We start from the raw sequence: 15902 nt of genomic DNA, 5'->3' as shown, positions 1-15902 counted from the left end.
ATCTTCCACAACAAGTCTACTTCTGTATTTAGACTTGATAACCAACAAGCTGGAAAACCTTGTTTCACAAAGATATGCTGTTGGAAATGGAAGAAGAAGGTGCAACACAGTCTCAGACAGAAAAGGATATGTCTGCAAACAGAATTCTGTAACTGGCATTGTAGAGAAATCAGTTCTCGCTGCATCATTGTTAATAAGTTCAATGAACTCCTCTTGTGTTGTCTCAGGAACATCTTCAACTTTGACTGTGAATGGGCTTCTGGCAAGTGCAAATGGGGTGTCAGGTAGATTTGGAAAGTACGATGAAATTTTGTCTGCAAGCATGTGCAAGTGTTCTTTCACAGAAATTATCATCATAATCCTTTTGTCTGGTTTAATGTCATGTTCCTCAAAGAAAGCAGATAAGGTAGGCAACATGTAAATTTTATTTTCATCCAATTTTTTTTTGCCAAAGCTGAAGTTTCATTTGGAATGATTGGATCTTTTCAGACAAATTGAGGCATGTTGCATTTGGTCCTTGCAGTGATAAATTTAACTCATTCAAGATGGCAAAGATGTCAACCAAGTAAGCTATTTTCTGCAGTTCACTTTTATCGCCAAAAAGTGCTTCGAACTGCGGTCTTGCTTTCTGATTAAAAAATGTTTTGAGTTCATCACGAAGCTCAAAAACACGTTTTAAAATTTTTCCTCTCAACAACCATCTCACTTTAGTGTGAAATAGCACAGCATTGTTCGGCGCATCCAACTCATTGCACAGTTGTGAAAATAGTCAACTGTTTAAAGTGCTCACCTTTACAAAATTGACACAACTTATGATGCTTTTCATTACTTCTTGTAACTCTTGTGGCAGCATCTTCGTTGCTAATATTTGCCGATGAATCATACAGTGAATTCTGATGACTTTTGGTGACTCATTCAGTACCAAACATTGAAATCCAGATTGACATCCTAGCATAGCTGGAGCACCATCTGTGCAAACACCACAAACCTTTTCCCAAGAGATCTTATGCTTTTTCAGAAATGAACCAACTGTGTCAAATACATCACATGCAGTAGCTGTTGTTTCAAGAGGTTTGCAAAAAAGAAACTCATCTTTAAAGTTGCCATCATTAATATACCTCACGTAAACCAGTAACTGTGAATAGTTTGCAACGTCTGTAGATTCATCAAGCTGTATACTAAATATTGGAAGTGGAGCAGATTTAATTTCCTGGATTACCTGATCAAAAATATCAGCAGACATGTCATCTATTCTTCTGTGAACAGTGTCGTTAGATAAGGAAATTGCACTCAATTTTATAAGAAATTCGTCTCTGATCATAACTCGAACAATGTCTTTGGCCACTGGCAACAATTAATCCTCAGCAATGGTGTGAGGTTTCATAGCTCTGGCGATTCTGAGTGCCACCAAATATGAAGCTTCAACGGCTGCTACGTTTTGTTTGTAGTACTTGCCACCAGTGTCAAGTCTGGCTTTCTTGAGTCCATCAGCTTTGCTTCTAAAATAGTTGGTATCCTTGCTGGCAAAGCTCGGATGCTTGCCATCAAAATGGCACTTTAGTTTGTTCGGCTTCATAGATTCGGCTGATAGAACTTCACAACAAATAACACATTGCGTTTTCTCAATTCCTGCTGTAATTATTGAGGTAAAACCATACTGTAAAAAATCCTCACTATATTTTCTTTTCTTAACGTTCTTCTCTACACGATCCATTGTCATGGGATGGTTTGCTAATGAAAATAATATATAACAATAGCTTTAATAATACAAAAGATGATACATGGCATAGTTCAGTCCATACAGTTCATTAAAGTTTCCTATGATTTACCATTCTCTGTTGTTTTTTTTACATACCTGTTACTATCACAAGGGGGCAGTATTCACATCAACCACAGCTGAATATAAAAAGACTGATCAGCATCCAGATCAGTAGTTGATGATTTTACAGTACATGATTTTACATTTACCCAGTAATTATAATTCATGAAGTGTCTTTTTACCTCCAATACTGCTGCTTTCAACACAGTAGCTGCTTTTAACAGAGTATCTGCTTTCAGCACAGCAGCTGCTTTCTACACAGTAGCTGCTCTCTACACATGTGTGACTGGTCCGCATAAGTACATTATGGCCCCAACCTTGTCACATACACCTTTATTTGTACGGGGTGTATGTGATGGGGTTGGTGCGATGATGTCATCACACTGGGTACTCATATGTGGGCGTATCTGCATGTGGGAGGACCTGCCTGGAGACGGATAGAGGAGTGGTGTCTCGATTCCTAAGACCATCGAAAATATGTGTTTTCCGATGGACTTAGGTGACCCCTGTGAAAGGGTCATTCGACCCACAAAGGGGTCGCAACCCACAGGTTGAGAACCGCTGTTCTAGAGGATCCTCATCACATTGAATTACTTTCAGTTATTATGTGCTGTGCTTTCTTGCCTCTAGGTAGTGTATACAGTTTTTCTAGATAAGCCCTTATTGTTTTTGAGGTCTCAGCTTGGGATCACTTTCTACAGAAAGCTAATCCACCCCAAATCCAACTCAAGTGTCTTTCATAGTGCCCTTCATAGCACCCTAAAACAGCATGCCGCCATGTTAGACTTTCACCATGACTTATTAATGTCTCCTACTGAACTCCATGATGCCAAGGACTGTGGTTGTTTTGGCCACGGTTGTTTCCTGGGTGTTTAGCATCATGCCTGACCATAGACATTCAAAACATATTTGCTGAATAAATGAAAAAGTAATGAGATAGTGACATCCTTGTAACCTCGGTTATAAGTGGTTTAGTAAGAAACTGTGATTCCAGGATGAATTTACTTTGAGAGTTTATACATAAGAATCACCATACCAGATTATATTAGGGGCCACTTTACCCTAGTATTTTGTTAATAGGAGTTGAAGAAGGTTGCTGGCAGAGGACAAGCTCACTCCCTTTCACAAACTTCAGGGTACATCCAAGATTCACATTCATTTAAAAGACCCATATTCTATAGAGGGATAGCCAAGCCACACATCCATTTAGAAGGCTCATTCCTATTCAAAACCCTGCTGCATTTTTTTATCCCTTAAGTTTCATAAGCTTATGTCATAGTGAACAAAGTAACATTTTTTTTCACATTTCTGCTTCTTACCTGTCTTGCTTTGGAAAAAGAGGTTAACTAATTAGGTTTACTGAAATTTCACTGGAAAGATAGAAAGTTTTACCTAGGTCTTTACATTTCAAGCCTTTTCTAAATTGCATATTTGTTGGATTATAGAGCCCTGGGGGAGTGATGTGTTGCTTTATTTTAATGAAAACCTTTATAAAGAAAAACTATTCAACTTAACTGAGTATTCCTACAAAAGGAGTAAAATAGTATAGGCAGGGACTCAAATGCCTGAATCTTGCCCTTATTCTACTATCTAAAATGCTAACAGTTTTCCAAGAGAAACATGTAACCAGAGATGAATCAGGACAAAGGATTGCTTTATTCTACCCCTTTTGTCCTAAATCCTCACATAATTTCTAATCTTATCATTTTGGATGTCAAGAAATACCAGCAAGGAAAAAGGCATAAGTACAAGATAGTGGTAGCCAGAGGACAGACCATTTGCCCCAATGTCCATGGCTGTTTAAGACCTTGGGTAACTCTTACCTTTAGAGTCCTGACCCACATTATCTTAAATATGAGTGTTATATTTAATATAGCATATTAATATATAACTATCAGAGCTGATGTGTTTAGTTGGCATAATGTTGTATTATATATATATTTAAGTTAAATTTCATTTGAGGTTACATGTTTGTATCTTGGATAATTTTCCCCAAGTTTGTAAATTTTCATAGCCCTTTCAGAACCCCACCAGCTCACCCCATCCACCTCAAGCCATTTTAGGAAGGGGAAGCTATGGAGTTCTGTCCCCAGTTACATTGTACCTACCAACATGGACTAGAGAAGAACAACCCCAAAAGCAAAAGGGAAAGGAAGAAGAAGAAGAAGAAGAAGAAGAAGAAGAAGAAGAAGAAGAAGAAGAAGAAGAAGAAGAAGAAGGAGAAGAAGAAGAAGAAAAAGAAGGAGGAGGAGGAGGAGGAGAAAGGTGGCCAGGATATCTCCCAGATGGGAGCACCTTTCCACTTCAAGGAAGAAGTAAAATTGAGAGAGAGAGAGCCCTCCACCCAACCTAATGAGATGTATTTATGGGTCTCAGGTGAGGCTCCAAGCACATACACACACACACCAAAAAAAAGTTAGGTTGAATGATGTGAAACTGCCCCTTATGAAGGTAAGAAATAGTTAAAGATCAGGCTTTCACATGTTTCAACCTAATGATTCAATGAGTGTCCTTGTGTCCTTGAATTTGACCAATCCACAGTCATCCTCTTCTTCCAAGGGCAGCCATAACAAAATACCACAAACTGGGTGACTCAAACAACAGAAATTTATTGTCTCAATTCTAAAGTGTAGAATTATAAAATAAAGGCATCAGCAGGGTTGGTTCCTTCTGAGGGCTAGAGAAAGAGTCTGTCCCAGGCCTCTCTCAGCTTCTGGTGGTTTTCTGACAATCTTTTCCATTTCTTGGTTTGTGGATGCATTACTTGACTGCTACCTTCAACTTGTTCTTTCATTTGGGGCTTGTATTTTTCTCTCCCCATATTGGCTGCCTGTTTGGGTTTGTGTTTATTAGTAAATCTGCTACGACACCCAATCTCTAGTGCAGGATAATGTCAGGTGCAATTTGTGACTGGCCCTGAGTATCCTGCTTGGGGTTATCAGCAATCCACAGCTTGTGGCTCCCTCTGCTGGGACTGGGTGCCTTTGGAAAGGACCAAGATGTGCACCAAGGTCTGCTTTTTCTAGACCCAGGCCCAGAAGGAGATCAGGCAAAGACTAGAAGCCTCCAGAGATCCACCTCTGCCTACAGTCTGATTGTTATTCAGTCCTTTTTTATTTAATTCTTTATTGTTTAAAGTATTATATATGTCTCCTTTTCCCCCATTGACCTCTCCCCAGTTGTCCCCCCTCTCACCTCCAGAAAATGCCCTCACCCCACTACTGTCTGTTTCCATGCTTTATGCTTATATGCATGCATACAAGTCCTTTGGTTGATCTCTCACCACCCACCCAACACCCCACCACCACCACCACCACCACCACCACCTTCCCTTGAGGTTGGATGGTGTGTTCAATGCTTCTATGTCTCTGGAACAACTTTAGTTCAGTTTATGTTATTCATTATATTCCACAAATGAGTTAGATCATGTGATATTTATCTTTCTCCAACTGGCTAATTTCACTTAGCATAATACTCTCTAGGTCCATCCATGCTGTTGAAAATGGTAAGAGCTCCTTCTTTTTTATAGCAGCGTAGTATTTCACTGTGTAGATGTACCACAGTTTTTTAATCCACTCATCTGCTGATGGGCACTTAGGCTGTTTCCAAATATTAGCTATTGTAAATTGTGCTGCTATGAACATAGGGGTGTATAAGTCCTTTATGATGGGTGTTTCTGGTTTCTTGGGATATATTCTTAGAAGTGAAATTATGGAGTCAAATGGGAGTTTCATTTTAAATTTTTTGAGGAAACACCATACTGTTTTCCACAGTGGTTGCACCAGCCTGCATTCCCCCCAGCAGTGATGGAGGGTTCCTTTTTCTCCACATCCTTGCCAGCACTTGTCATTTGTTGATTTGTTGATGATAGCCATTCTGACAGGTGTGATATGGTACCTCATTGTACTTTTATTTGCATCTCTCAGATGATTAATGAATTTGAGCATGTTTTCATATGTCTCTTGGCCTTCTGTATGTCCTCTTTTGAAAGGGTCTATTTAGGTCTTTTGTCCATTTTTTTATTGGGCCCACATTCGCCACTCCTGTTCAACATAGCACTGGAGGTGCCAGCCATAACAATCAGACAAGAAGAAATAAAAGGCATCCAAATTAGAAAAGAAGAACTTAAATTGTCATTAGTCACAGATGACATGATACTGTACATAGAAAACCCTAAAGACTCCATCAAAAAAACTATTAGACTTAGTAAATGAATTTGGCAATGTAGCAGGATATAAAATTAACACCCAGAAATCTATGGCTTTTTTATACAACAACAGTAAACTCACAGAAAGAGAAACCAAAAAAAAAATATCCTATTTTACCATTGCAACAAAAATATTAAGATACCTAAGAATAAATTTAAATAATATGGTAAAAGACCTGTACTCCAAAAACTACAGGATGTTGAAAAAAAAGATAGAGGAAGACATAAACAAATTGAAGAATATACCATGCTCATGGATTGGTAGAATCAACATCATTAAAATGTCCATACTACCCAAAGCAAGCTATAAATTCAATGCAATCCCCATTAAAATACCAACGGCATATTTCACAGACCTAGAACAAACTCTCCAAAAATTCATACTGAATTTTAAAAACGACCCCAAATAGCCACAGTAATCCTGAGAAAGAAGAACAAAATTGGAGGGATCACAATACCAGATATCAAGCTATATTACAAAGCCACTGTTCTCAAAACTGCCTGTTACTGGCACAAGAACAGACATATAGACCAATGGAAAAGAACAGAGAACCCAGAAATAAACCCAAGCCATTATGCTCAATTAATATTTGACAAAGGAGGCAAGAGCATACAATGGAGTCAAGACAGTCTCTTCAATAAATGGTGTTGGGAAAATTGAACAGATACTTGCAAAAAAAATGAAACTAGACCACCAACTTACACAATTCACAAAAATAAACTCAAAATGGATAAAGGACTTAAATGTAAGATGGGAAACCATAAAAATCTTAGAAGAATCCATAGGCAGCAAAATATCAGCCATATGTCCTATCGATATCTTTACCAATACAGCTCCTAGGACAGTGGAAACTAAGGAGAAAATAAACAAATGGGACTGCATCAAAATAAAAAGCTTCTGCACAGCAAAAGAAACCATCAACAAAACAACAAGAGAACCCACTGAATGGGAGAACATATTTGCCAATGTTATCTTCAATAAGGGTTTAATCTCCAACATTTATAGGGAACTCATACAACTTAACAAAAGGAAGATAAATAATCCAATCAAAAAATGGGCAAAGGACCTAAATTGTTATTCAGTCTTGATTAACCTCAGGCTATCGACCACGGGGAAGGTCAGAGGTCTTTCAAAAAGATGGGGCAATTACTTCTGCTCCCAGGCAAAAGCTGCCTGGATGGTAAAGGTCTGCAGGAAAAAGATGTCCTCTGAAGTATGAGGGAATGATTTAGCACAGGAAAACGGGGTAGCTGCCTTATGAGCTCCAACCCCAGAGCCCCCAGTCCTGGATTCTGCTCACACAGCTCCATTCCACTCTGCCCTCTCTCTGGTGATGCTCAAGGTGAGTGGCTGCACATGAAATTTTAAGTATTGTCTCTTTAAGAGGGTGCCTGCATTTCCATCTCTTTCCGTGGCAGATAGCAACGCGCTGCTTTTTTTCTCAGTTCTGGTGCTCTGTGCTAGGAAGTCCAGCTTGGGGTTTAGACCCCAGAGTTTTCAGTGGGAACCCCCCCCCCCCCCATAGCTTAGATCTTCCTCTGGAACTTCAGCTGCTTTCTGAGGGAACCCAGCCATCCCTCTTGCATGTCCACACTTTCTACCAGTGCAGTCTCCACTTTCCATCCTTGGTTATCAGGGTTCTCTCCAGCTAGTCGTCAGTTGATTATTCAGGATGGTTTTTCTGTATTTTAGTTGTAATTCCAGTTTGGTCCTGGGAGAGTGTCAGTGTAACTTCCACTTACTTCATCACCCTTTTGGAACTCTCTACCTTCAACTTCACAAAGTATTACTCCTGTGTGCTTGCTGTCTCTGTGTCATAATTTCCCCTTTATATAAGATCATCAGTCATACTGGATTAGGGCTCACCCTAATACCTTATTTTAACTTGATCATCTACAAAGACCCTATTTCCATGAAGGTCATATTCACAGGTACTGAAAATCAGGACTTTAACATCTTTTGGTTAGATACTCTTCAACCCATAGGGGAGGAATCTTGATCTCCTGGCCAAAGAGGCTAATCTGTTGCTGCCTCAAGTGCTATTAAATGTTAATCTACTGATATATATATATATATGCCTAATATGCAAATTGTCTCTGCAGGAGTTTGACCGGGAGACCGATCGCTAACTATGACATGTGCTGACCACCAGGGGATGACGCAGAACAAAGGGAGGCCCCAGCCAGCAGCTGGAAGGCCCTGATCGGCCCTGATCAGTGACCAGGCCTAGGGATCCTACCCATCACTAGGCCTCTAGTTATATTATAATATCCCTGTGCCTAGGAATCTATGCTGACTTTTTAAAATATTTTTTTATTATTTATAGTATTACAGATATCTCCCATTTCACCCCTCTTTACCCTCCTCCTCCCAGCACCTACCCAACCCCTAGGTCTTCACTACCCTATTGCCCATGTCCATGGGCTATGCATATCCTATATAAGAAAGAGGTAATATGCAAATTAACTGTCATGCCCTCGCACAAGATGGCTGCCCCCAGGTGACCACAAGATGGCTGGCAGGGGAAGGCAGTTGTGGGCAATCAGGCCAGCAGGGGACGGCAGTTAGGGGCAACCGGGCCTGCAGGGGAGGGCAGTTGGGGATGACCGGGCTGGCAGGGAAGGGCAGTTGAGGGCAATCGGGCTGGCAGGGGAGGTCAGTTGGGGGAGATCAGACTGGCAGGGGAGCAGTTAGGAGTTGATCAGTCTGGCAGGGGAGTGGTTAGGGGGTGATCAGTCTGGCAGGCAGAAGCAATTAGGGGCAATCAGGCAGGCAGGCGAGCAGTTGGGAGCCAGCAGTCTCAGATTGGAAAGGGTGCAGGCTGGGCTGAGGAACACCCTCCCCCACCCAAGTGCACAAATTTCATGCACCAGGCCTCTAGTAAGTATATAAGTTCTTTGGTTTATCTCTTGTCATCTATCCATCCCCACATCGAGGTGTGTCAGTCTGTCACATGCCTCCATGCTTCTTGTCTTATTTTACTGGTCAATTCATTTTCTCCATTAGATCCTACAAATAAGTGCAATCATGTGATATTTGTCTTTCTCAGATTGGCTTATTTCACTTATCATAATATTTTCCGGGTCCACCCATGCTGTCTCAAAGGGTAAGAGATCCCTCTATTTCACAGCTGCATAGTATTCCATAGTGTAAATGTCCCACAGTTTTTTTATCCATTCATCAAATGATGGGCACTTAGGCTATTTTCAAATCTTAGCTATGGTAATTAACACTACTATGAACATAGGGGTGCATATATTCTTTCTGATTGGTGTTTTGTGTTTTTAGGCTATATTGCCAGAAGTGGGATTGCTGGGTCAAACGGAATTTCCATTTTTTAACTCTTTGAGGAAACTCCATAATGTTTTTCATAGTGGCTACACCACTCTGCATTCCCACCAGCAGTGAACTAGTGTTCCTTTTCTCCACATCCTCTCCAGCCCTTGTTGTTTTTGATTTTTTTTGATGATAGCCATTCTGACAGGTGTAAGGTAATAGCTCATTGTGGTTTTAATTTGCATTTCTCTGATGAATAGTGACTTTGAGCATTTTTTCATATGTCTCTTGGCCAATTATATGTCCTCTTTGGAGAAATATCTATTCAAGTCTTCTTCCCATTTTTTAATTGAATTGTTTGTCTTCCTTTTGTTGAGTTGTATGAGTACTTTATATATGTTGGATATTAACCCCTTATCAGATATATCATTGGAAAATATGTTCTCTCATCAGTGGGTTCCCTTTTCATTTTGATGGTGGTTTATTTTGCTGTGCAGAAGCTTTTTATTTTGATGTAGTTCCATTTGTTTGTTTTCTCCTTATTTTCCTTTGCCCTAGTAGATGTATCTGTAAACATATTGTTAAGTAAGATGTCTGAGATTTTACTGCCTATCTTCTTCTCTAAAAGTTTTATGGTTTCATTCCTTACATTTAACTCTATTATCCATCTTGTGTTTATTTTTAATATGGTATAGGTTGATGGTCTAGTTTCATCTTTTTGCATGTGTCTGTCCAGTTTTCCCAGCACCATTTGTTAAAGAGACTGTCTTGACTCCATTGTATGTTCTTGCCTCCTTTGTCAAATATTAATTGACCATAATAGTGTTGGTCAATTCATAGGGTCTCTGTTCTGATCCACTGGTCTACATGCCTGTTTTTGTGCCAGTACCAGGCTGTTTTGGTTATTGTAGCTTTGTAGTTCAGTTTGATATCTGGCATTGTGATCCCTCCTACTTTGTTCTTCTTTCTCAAGATTGCTGCAGCTATTTGGGGTCTTTTATCATCCCATATAAATTTTTAGAGTATTTGTTCCAGCTCTGTGAAGTATTCCAATTAAATTTTAATAGGTATTATGTTGAATCCATAGATTGCTTTGGGCAGTACAGACATTTTAATGATGTTAATTCTTCTAATCCATGAACATGGTATATGTTTCCATTTGTTTGTATCTTCCTCTATTTCTTTTTTCAGTATCCTATAGTTTTCCAAGTACAGATCTTTTACCTCTTTGGTTAAGTTTATACCTAGGTATCTTATTTTTTGTTGTTGCAATGGTAAATGGGATTGCTTTTTTAATTTTTTTTCCTGAGAGTTCATTATTGGTGTATAAAAATGCCATTGATTTGTGGATGTTGATTTTGTATCCTGCTACCTTGCCAAATTCATTTATTAAGTCTAATAGTTTCCTGGTGTAGTCTTTAGAATTTTCTATATACAATATCATGTCATCTGTGAATAATGAGAGTTTTACTTCTGCCTTTCCCATTTAGATTTCTTTTATCTCTGCTTCTTGTCTGACTGCTGTGGCTAGCACTTCCAGTATTATCTTTATATATAAAACCCTAATATGTAAATAGACTGAATGGCGGAACAACCAAACAACCGAATAACCGGTTGCTATAACATGCGCTGACCACCGGGGGAGGTGCATACAGAACATGGTGGGCATCAGCAGCAGGTGGCAGAGCATAGAACATGGCAGGCATTGGCTGTGGTGGGATGGTGGAGCAGGTGAGTGGGGGCACCAGACCAAGGCGGGGCACTGGTTGCTGTCATCAGGGCGAGCCTCTGGTGGTTACTGAAAATTCTTTGCTCCCATGTGCCACGGTCCTGCTGGGCACTCACACCAACTGCCGGTGCTGGCCCTGCTCACATCCACAGCCAGTGCCGTAGCTGCTGCTCGCACCCGCTGCCAGCGCCTGGCGCCGGTCCCGATTGCTCAGCACTGTCAGTGGGTGCAAGCAGCGGCTGCAGTCTCCAATTTCCCCTGAGGGATTCTCCACCTCCCCCTGCTCCTGAGGGGCAATCTGGGCAGCAGCAATTGCTCTGCGCCATCAGCAGTGAGTGGCCAGCGCCATCAGTGCCTGGGAGCAGCGGGAGCAGGGCCGCTGGCAGATAGGGGACCAGGGGCTGTGGTGGGAGGGGCCAGGTGGGGGTGCAGAGGATGGGCCAAGACCCGCCCCTGTGCCCACTGCAGCCTTGCTGCCCACAATTCCTTTCAGGGTGCACGAATTTGTGCACTGGATCCTAGTGTTGAATAAGAGTGGTGAAAGCAGACATCTCTGTCTTGTTCCTGTTCTTAAAGGAAATTCTTTTAGTTTTTGCCCATTGAGTATGATGTTGGCTACAGGTTTGTCATATATAACCTTTATTATGTTGAGATATGAATCCTCTATTCCCATTATACTGAGAGTTTTTATCAGAAAATGGTGCTAGATTTTGTCAAATGCATTTTCTGTATCTATTGATATGATCATGTGGTTTTTATCTTTCAACTTGTTTATGTTATGTATAACATTTATTGATTTGCAAATCTTGCATCCCCTGAATAAATCCCACTTGATCCTGGTGTATGATCTTTTTAATGTACTGCTGGATCTGATTCGCTAATATTTTGTTAAGGACTTTAGCTTCTGTGTTCATCAGGGATATTGGCCTGTAATTTTCTTTCTTTGTAGTGTCTTTATCTGGTTTTGGAACTGGGATAATGCTGGCTTCGTAAAAAGAGCTTTGAAGTGTTCCTTCCTCTTGGATTTTTTGGAATAGTTTGAGGAGGAGAGGTGTTAGTTCTTTTTTGTTTGTTTGTTTTTTAATCCTTAACCGAGGACATTTTTTTCACTGATTTATAGAGAGTGGAGGAGAGAGTGAGAGACAGAGAGAAAAACTGATGTGTGCGAGACACATTAATTGGTTGCCTCCTGCACACCCGCAACCAGGGTCAGGAGCCTGCAACCAAGGTAGGAGCCCTTGACCGGAATCCAACCTGGGACCCTTAAGTACACAGGCCGATGCTCTAAACTCAGCCAAACCCATTCAGGTGGTTCTTCTTTAAATGTTTGGTAATATTCACCTGTAAATCCATCTGGCCCAGGATTTTTGTTTGCTGGAATTTTTTTAATTACTGCTTCAATTTCATCAGTTGTTATTGGCCTATTCAGGTTTTCTGATTCTTCCTGATTCAGTTTTGGAAGATTATATGTTTCCAGGAATTTGTCCATTTCACCCAGGTTGTCTTCTTTGTTGGTTGGCTAACTTTTGTTCTTTGTCATGTAGATCTTAAATTCCCAGGGCAAAATTTCAGCCTGGAAAAAGTTGAAGTCAGGGCCAGATCTGGAATAATGATATTTTATTCTAATCTAAGCTCTAAAGTAACTATGAGACGTCCTGACATTAAAAGTTCCAGCAGCTTCAATTTCAAGCCAGTTCAAGCTGAAATGAAGTAAATTGCATAAATTGTGTTATGTATAAGCATAAGAGAGAATAAATCTAATAAACTCTAAACTAAATTCTAACAAAGTCCAATAAGCAATCCTGACAGAGAAGGGAACACTGAAGTGTGGCTTGTGGCCACTGAGGAACACCTAAGCCTGTGGTATTTGTAACAGTGCCTACTAGATTGTTCTGGTATTCTCATATAGCTGATCCTCCTGTCAGTTAACACTTCTGTCCTATTAATACTGAAAGAGTTCAAATTCAGCTAACATCCATGGGCATCTCCTAAAACATTATTTTATTTTATCCATACAACAACCCTGTGAAGGATAAAACTTGTTTTATTAGCTAAGAATCAAATCCCTGATTTGACATTCTCTTTCCAGTGCCTTCCTTTACCCCTACAATTGAATAATAATCCTAAGTAAAATACACATGGTACCGATAACCAGGGCCCTTCTGACTTATTTGCTTCTACCAGTTTTTCCTTTAGACTTCCAGGTTGAAAAGTAAGGAGGGGACAGGTCCTATTGCAAAGGCAAGTTAACCAGAACTGCAGTCTGCCTCTTCTAAACCTAACAGAAGTGCCATTGGTGAATCTGAGAACTAACATAAAAGCTAAGAAAAACCCGTAGGAAAACAGAAGGTGATCAGGCCCAACGTTGGAGACACATGTAGCCCAAAGGGAAGAGAGTTGAGAGTCAGGGGCAATTCTGAAACAGGGTAGCTGATTCCCTGTTAGAGTCTCCACACTGCCTGAGCAAGGGGTCTGCCTGTCTGGTGGCCAACCAAATCAGAGAAACAGAAAGCTTGGCCCATCACCTTCTCCAGCCCCTACTGTAGCTTCAGGATAAGGGTAGGGCAGCAGATCTCATCCTTAGAGTCTCCTATGGGGTTTTAAATTATCCTGATACCCTAGGCCTCACCTGGGGCTCACAGTCAGACTCTGGGTTAAATTCTGGTGTCAGTACTTTTTTCATAGTGAAAAAAAAACTTTAATGTTGGTGTCTGTGCAGCATGTGATATCAAGACAGGAAGATGGGCAGGTTCACATAGTGAGACATGGTTATCAGAGGACAGGTTGCAAGTGAATAAAGAATTCTCATGGCTTCCACGCTTTCCTGGGTACCCATAGGCTCTAAGCCATCTCCTCCTCACCCCTCCTCCTCAAACTCACCTTCCTTCCTGGCTGTGGTGTCCTAGTGTTGCTGGTACTCAGACACCAGGTTGTTCATGTTGCTCTGAGCCTCCATGAATTCCATCTCATCCATGTCCTCACCCATGTACCCATGCAGAAGGCCTTGTGCCAGAACATGACCATGAATTGCTAGGTGATACACTTGAACAGCTCCTGGATGGCAGTGCTGTTAAAAATCAAGGTGTTTACATTTTTAGTCCCGGGGATGGGATGTCACAGAAAGCCATTTTCATATTGTTGGGGATCCATTCAACAAAAAGCTGCTGTTCTTATTCCAGATGTTAAGCATCTGCTTGTCTACCTCCTTCATGGACATGTGGCCACAATATATAATGGCCATGTGGAGGTCACAGGAAATCATTGTGTACTTGGCGTGAATGATCTGCTGGATGAGCTCAGGGACCATCAGCACCCATAGTGCTGGATACCCTGGCTGTTTGGGGGCAAAGCTGGGCATGAAAAAGTGTGGGTGGGGGAAGGGCACCATGTTGACATCCATTTTGGGAAGGTCAGCATTGAACAGGCCAGGAAATCGCAGGAAGGTGGTGATCTCACTCATGATGGCTGTCACCTGGTGGTTCAGATCACTGTAGATGGGTGTGGTTAGCTTTAGAGTTCTGGAGCACATATCATAGGAAGCCTTCTTACCCATACAATAGGTTTCCTCTGTGTTTTCTAGCAACTGGTGTACTGAGAAGGTGACATTGGAGGGTTCCACCATGGTTTCTTAACATCTTGGGTGAGGCCACCATGCTAAAGGTGCTTATGATCCTGTCAACGTACTCTTCCCTGATCCTACTGATGGGGAGGGTACCCATACCAGACCCAGTCCCCTTACCCAGGGAGTTGGTCAACCAGAAGCACTGCAGGTGATCACAGCTCGCAGCCTCTTTCCTCATCACATCCAGCACCAAGTGAACCAGCTCCACATCATCTGTGTAGTGTCCCTTGGCCTAGTTGTTCCTGGTACCACTCTGACCAAAAATGAAGTTGCCCAGCCTAAAGATCTGATGGAAGGGCCACAAGCACATGGAGTCCATGGTGCCCAGCTCCAGGTCCATGAGCAGAGCATGGGGCATGTACTTGCCACCAGTGACCTAATTGTAGTAAACATTGAACTGTTCTAGCTGCAGGTGACTGTTTCCATGGTTAAGCGCCCGTAAAGTTGATGCCATGCTCATAGCTTATCACCTCTCAGAACTTAGCGCTGATTTGGTGGCCACACTGGCTGGCTTGCAGGTTCATGATCTCCCTCACATAGTGTTCATGTGCATCTCAAGGCTCTCTACAAGTAAACATTCTTCCTCCTTAAAATTCAAAAAAGCATTAGTTATAAAACAAAAGCAAAGAAAAAGCTAACTAAACACTGAAGTAAAGGATCATTAGACTAGGGATCATGAGGCCAAGGTCCTAATAAAAATGAGGTATGTAATCTAAGTTTTCTTCACCTATAAAATGGAATAATAATTTCTGCCTAGGGGTCCTATGAGGATGAAATTTTCAGACATCTGTTAGAGCCAAACGAGGGATATAGGAGGTTTCAGTCACAGTAAAGATTTTTAGACAAAATGAAAAACTCAGCACACTTAGGAAGGCTATCAAACATTCTTTTCTACGATGTATGACTGCTAGACAACCTACAGTTGACCCTTGAGCAATGCAGGTTTGAACAACAAGGGTGCACGTACATGCAGATTTTTTTCAATCAGTTCAATTGACACATGGTGGACATCTGTAAATATAGTTTTTTCCCCATTCTTTTTACCTATCAGTGTAAACTTGTACAAAGTATTTAATATCTCTCTGCCTTGGTTCATCAACTGTAAAAGGAATATGCTTTACTAGATGATCATTTAGCTCTATTTCTGCTATTTAAATAAAAATGATAAATAATCCTTTAATAACAACCAGATGAATTTCTGGTTAAAGCTGCCTTTTAACCTGATATCAGTTCATCCTATTGCAAACT

General features: G+C 41.0%; 1 protein-coding gene and 1 pseudogene across 1 annotated transcript in view; one reads left to right on the top strand and one right to left on the bottom strand.

Annotated features, from left to right (window-relative positions):
- The window catches only part of HTR2A (5-hydroxytryptamine receptor 2A), a 91456-nt gene that overhangs the window by 50699 nt on the left and 24855 nt on the right, over positions 1-15902 (top strand). The gene's annotated exons all lie outside the window — the stretch shown is intronic.
- On the bottom strand, positions 11145-15184 carry LOC139005085 (tubulin beta-4B chain pseudogene; annotated as a pseudogene).

This window comes from Myotis yumanensis, unplaced genomic scaffold (genome assembly GCF_028538775.1).
Source record: "Myotis yumanensis isolate MYYU_CA2020_CCGP unplaced genomic scaffold, mMyoYum1.0.hap1 SCAF_3, whole genome shotgun sequence".
In the NCBI taxonomy this organism is placed as follows: Eukaryota; Metazoa; Chordata; class Mammalia; order Chiroptera; family Vespertilionidae; genus Myotis; species Myotis yumanensis.
This window is presented reverse-complemented; position numbering and strand designations above follow the sequence as displayed.